The sequence below is a fragment of the Vulpes lagopus genome, chromosome 21 (assembly GCF_018345385.1).
Source record: "Vulpes lagopus strain Blue_001 chromosome 21, ASM1834538v1, whole genome shotgun sequence".
Classification (NCBI taxonomy): Eukaryota; Metazoa; Chordata; class Mammalia; order Carnivora; family Canidae; genus Vulpes; species Vulpes lagopus.
This window is the reverse complement of record NC_054844.1, coordinates 20,596,029-20,602,062: the sequence shown is the minus strand read 5'-3', so window position 1 is coordinate 20,602,062 and position 6,034 is coordinate 20,596,029.

Sequence of the window (6,034 nt, the reverse complement as noted above, 5' to 3'; positions counted from 1 at the left end):
GTGAGACAAGGAGATCTGATGAGAGAGCAAGGGAAGAACACAATGGCTGATGGCAAAGGCTCCAAGTCCCATGAGACTATAATATCTTCTCTCGAGATTGAAATGATCATTGAGATGGAAAGAACTGACAAAAGACTTTGTAAGATATTATAGAATTATAGATTTGTCGGTAACTTTGGGATCATTGCCATCCAGTTTTTCTTAATAAATTTATTTTTTATTGGTGTTCAATTTGTCAACATACAGAATAACACCCAGTGCTCATCCCGTCAAGTGCCCACCTCAGTGTGCCATCCAGTTTTGATAGAAAATTGCTTAAGGTCAATAAGCTAAGGATGTGACCAATAGCCTTAATTCCTAGATTATTATTAGTCAAAAATATTTTTTGAGCACCTTCTATGTGCCAGCCCTTAGACTGTAGGGACATATGATGAACTTGAAAGAGTCCCTTCTTCACAACCTTTACATTTTACTGGGGGTAAATATATAATTTTTAGAAGTATATGTTTCCTTATACATATCTTTCTATATATATATATATATATATATATATTGCCTTTTAAAAAAAAGGAAACATTTGAGATATGGCAGGCACCAAATAGATGCCATAGAGAGAAGATAACATCAGGTGGTGTGGGAGACAGTGACTTCAGAGCTACCTTAGCCGGGGTGTTGGGCTGGGAACTCTGAGGTGGTGACATAGGAGTTCCAACCCGAATGATGAGTGGACTCCCTGGGCTTGGAGGCATGGCAAGCAGTTCATATTTCATGCTAGCTGGGGAATTTTCCACAGAGGATGAGACATCCTGACACTTGGGGGTAGACCCAGGGGTCAAGGGAGGAGGCAGGGATAAATGGCTATTACAGTGGCAGAGGTGAGAAAAGAGGAGCATGTGGACACTGGTTGTGGCAGGGGAAACGATGAGAAAAGGCCAATTTCAGGATATAATATGAATATTGAGCCAGCTAACCTACTAATGCAGGAGTGAGAGACAGAAAGAAATAGAAGATGAAGCCTAGATTTTTGGCTAATCAACAGAATATCTGTGGGTAGGATTTATTCAGATTCAAGGCTTGACAGCCAAGTGATTTTGGAAGGGGGCTTGGGTGCGGGGTGGGGAGGGGGTGTGGAGGGCCTTTGGATCAAGACTTCTGCTATGGCCCTGCTGTTTGAAGTGTCTGTTAGACCCTAGGTAATTGGTTGGATAGAAGAATCTCTGACGACTGCTGCGTTGTTTCCCTGGGGTCCAGTGGGAAATTCAAGAATTTGGGGAGCATGGGAGGTGGAGCCAGTTCAGGGGGTTTACAGAGTGCTGTGGAAATAAGCATTTGCACAATGACAGCAGTTGCTGGGGCCATGCTGCAGACTAATTGCCCAGATACCAAGGCCCCCTGGGTTTTCCCCTTTTCAAAAGCAAATCATGAATCTCTTCCCCGCAACTCTGATCTACTCACTTTGCATTTTCACTTCCTTGGAGCTAACAAAAAACCTGACAAGCATTTCCTCATCCAAATTGCCTCTCACTGTTCCCATGGATTCCCCTGGCACTGATTCTTCACTCTTCTTCCTCTTCTCTGCCCTCCTCTCAAGTTAATAAATAACGGCTAAATCCAATGATTCTTCTAAGGTGTCTTAGGTGGCACTCTTTGACTTCCATGGATTTTTGCCCTAAAGACATTCCACCCCATAATTAGCTTAACCCCCTTTAGGACAGCCTGCTGGGTTACTCTGTCCCTTGTGCCTGTTATTTTTCCATTTCCTCTCACTGGCCCTCCAGGACCCTTGCTTCCCTTCCCACTCTTAATCATTTGGACCTTGTATTATGAGGTAAATGTCTGTCTCCTAGTCTGTAAGGTCCTTGCCAGTTGAAGTCCATTTTCTGTTGTGTTTTTTCTTTTTATTAGAGTTCAGTTTGCCAACATATAGTAAAACACCCAGTGCTCATCCTGTCAAGTGCTTCCCTCAGTGCCTGTCACCCAGTCACCCCATCCCCCCACCCACCTCCCCTTCCACTACCCCTCATTCCATTCCCAGAGTTAAGAGTCTCTCACGTTTTGTCACCCTCTCTGATTTTTCTCACTCATTTTCTGTCCTTTCCCCTTTATTCCCTTTCACTATTTTTTATATTCCCCAAATGAACAAGACCATATAATGTTTGTCCTTCTCCAATTGATTTACTTCACTCAGCATAATACCCTCCAGTTCCATCCACATCAAAGCAAAGGGTGGGTATTTGCCGTTTCTAATGGCTGAGTAATATTCCATTGTATACATAAACCACATCTTCTTTATCCATTCATCTTTCGATGGACACTAAGGCTCCTTCCACAGTTTGGCTATTGTGGACGTTGCTGCTATAAACATTGGGGTGCAGGTGTCCCAGCGTTTCACTGCATCTGTATCTTTGGGGTAAATCCCCAGCAGTGCCATTGCTGGGTCGTAGGGCAGGTCTATTTTTAACTCTTTGAGGAACCTCCACACAGTTTTCCAGAGTGGCTGCACCAGTTCACATTCCCACCAACAGTGTAAGAGGGTTCCCCTTTCTCCACATCCTCTCCAACATTTGTGGTTTCCTGCCTTGTTAATTTTCCCCATTCTCACTGGTGTGAGGTGGTATCTCATTGTGGTTTTGATTTGTATTTCCCTGATGGCAAGTGATGCAGAGCATTTTCTCATGTGCGTGTTGGCCATGTCCATGTCTTCCTCTGTGAGATTTCTGTTCATGTCTTCTGCCTATTTCATGATTGGATTGTTTGTTTCTTGGGTGTTGAGTTTAATAAGTTCTTTATAGATCTTGGATACGAGTCCTTTAACTGATATGTCATTTGCAAATATCCTCTCCCATTCTGTAGGTTGTCTTTTAGTTTTGTTGACTGCTTCTTTTGTTGTGCAGAAGCTTTTGATCTTGATGAAGTCCCAAGAGCTCATTTTTGCTTTGTTTCCCTTGCTTTCATAGATGTATCTTGCAAGAGGTTGCTGTGGCCAAGTTCAAAAAGGGTGTTGCCTGTGTTCTCCTCTGGGATTTTGATGGACTCTTGTCTCACATTTAGATCCCTCATCCATTTTGAGTTTATCTTTGTGTATGGTGAAAGAGAGTGGTCCAGTTTCATTCTTCTGCATGTGGATGTCCAATTTTCCCAGCACCATCTATTGAAGAGACTGTCTTTCTTCCAGTGGATAGTCTTTCCTCCTTTATTGAATATTAGTTGACCATAAAGGTCAGGGTCCACTTCTGGGTTCTCTATTCTGTTCCATTGATCTATGTGTCTGTTTTTGTGCCAGTACCACACTGTCTTGATGATCACAGTTTTGTAGTACAACTTGAAATCCAGCATTGTGATGCCCCAGACTCTGGTTTTCTTTTTCAATATTCCCCTGGCTATTCGGAGTCTTTTCTGATTCCACACAAATCTTAAGATTATTTATTCCAACTCTCTGAAGAAAGTCCATGGTATTTTGATAGGGATTGCATTGAACGTGTACATTGTCCTGGGTAGCATAGACATTTTCACAATGTTAATTCTTCCAATCCATGAGCATGGAATATTTTTCTATCTCTTTGTGTCTTCCTCAATTTCTTTCAGAAGTGTTCTGTAGTTTTTAGGGTATAGATCCTTTACCTCTTTTTTTTTTACCTCTACCTCTTACCAAAAGCCTTGGGTGCTTTTTTAGAGTTTTTTTTACCATGTGGGGAAGGAGTTGCTCTGACTTCCCCCTCTCTCCTCTTCCCCCCACTCCTGTCCTGAGAGCTGTTTCCTGCCCTGTCTCACCCCAGAACACGGGGCATGGGGAGCCAGGGGCCGCACCAGGACCCTGTGTCCAACTGCCAGAGATGATTCCAACTTGGAGGTGCTGCTTCTTGGCCCCCATTTGTACAGCGGGCATGTGTGTCAAGTTTTTTAATTTTATTTTTTGCCTAACAAAGCCAAACTCTGTTCCCGAACACCCTTCCTCTGTGGCTCTGAGGAAGCCTCAACACAGTGCCCAGCCTCCCGTCTCAGTCTGGGCCAGCTTGGTCCCTCCTGCCCAAGCCCGGAGGTTACAGCACCTCACAGGGGCAGGGGAGAGGCAGAGTGGGGAGGGGGGGCTTCCTCATGTTTTCTTTCAAACAAAAAACACAATCTTATTTTTCTTTACAAAAACAAAAAAGGAAACCAAAAAAGATACCAACCTTTGAACTATAAAAAAAAAAAAAAAAAAACAAAAAAAAAAAACCTAACCTCTTTGGTTAGGTTTATTCCTAGGTATCTTAAGCTTTTGGGTGCAATTGTAAATGGGATTGACTCCTTAATTTCTCTTTCTTCATTCTCATTGTTAGTGTATAGAAATGCCACTGACTTCTGGGCATTGATTTTGTATCCTGCCACACTGCCGAATATCTGTATGAGTTCTAGCAATCTTGGGATGGAGGCTTTTGGGTTTTCTATGTAGAGTATCATGTCAACAGCGAAGAGGGAGAGTTTGACTTCTTCTTTGCCAATTTGAATGCCTTTAATGTCTTTTTGTTGTCTGATTGCTGAGGCTAGGACTTCTAGTACTATGTTGAATAGCAGTGGTGAGAGTGGACATCCCTGTCGTGTTCCTGATCTTAGGGGAAAGGCTCCCCAGATCCCCAATCTCAATGGGGATTGAGAATGATATTTGCTGGGGGCTTCTGTTGGTTTTGGTAAACTCCACCACACTTAGCACCGGACAGCCCTCCCAACAGATGTGAATTGATTTTACAGACCAGTTTAATTCTATGCCTTCCAGAAAACTCAGTTCCAGTATGGTACCTCAATTTGAGCTTATTTTTGTATTCTGCTGTTACTTCATGTCTGCATTAGTTATTTATTTTTTCTTTTTTAAGATTTTATTTATTTATTCATGAGAGACACAGAGAGAGGCAGAGACACAGGCAGAAGGAGAAATAGGCTCCATGCAGGGAGTCCGATATGGGACTCAATCCCAGGACTCCAGGATCACGTCCTGGGCCAAAGGCAGATGCTCAACTACTGAGCCACCCAAGTGCCCCTAGTCAGTTCTTTTTTCAACCCGATCATATATTCTCTTCTATTATTACTTAACTATTCACAGTAAGTGAGTCTTGCCCTTTCAATTGTATCATATCCTTACAGAGAGGCTGTCAGTGGCTTTTTCAGTGACCGACGTGGTGTACTGCCCTCAGAAGTCATTCAACAAAGATGTGTTGGGTGGAAGGATGAGTTAATGAAGAAATGATTTAAAGAATGAAGGAATACATTTCCGTCTCTCTACCTGCTCAGCTTCTTGGTCCTGTGGGTATGAATGCCTACAGTCATATTTAATTCCTTGTTTTCACTCCACTTTACAAATCAAACCAGTAACAAAATACTATTGATTTTTGCTTTTTAATATTTCTTCATCCATTTGGAGTGTAATGGAAGACCTTATCCATCTTCCTTCAAATGTAAAGGTAAGCAAAGATGAATTGGAAATGCTAAGGAGAGCCTCTAGCTGTCACCCACCTATAGGGTAAATAAATCTGCTGGAGAGGTCTGTGGGGGTTTGCATAATGTAATTGTGCTTTCAAACTTTCCTTACTTTGTTATCATTTTTCCTTGTCATGTGTAAGATTATGAAATAGAGATACTTTTGTTTTTAAGCAGCCCATTCACACATTTACTAAATATTAACTATTCAAGTCAGAGGGGAATGGCATAGCATTTAAATAATGTTCACATTGGTTTTATTTTTAATTTAGTTTAATAAAAAATTATTGATCCTTTGTCTAAATATCTAAATATACAGACCTAGGTGGAATTTTCTAAGGGATTATCAGGGGAAGAAGTGAGAAATGACCCTTATGGCTATTTTGGATGAAAAGCTACAGGAAATCTGAATATGTAAGAAGTCATTTATCCACCCAGCCACCCAGTTGATAATTAGGAAACTAATTACAGAGCAACACCATTTATCTAAACACCATTTAGATAAGGGCAGTTTGTATCATTTTCGTTCCAAAGTGCAAGGAGCATAATCTTAAACTCTAAGTAGATTTGGGTAAATAAATTT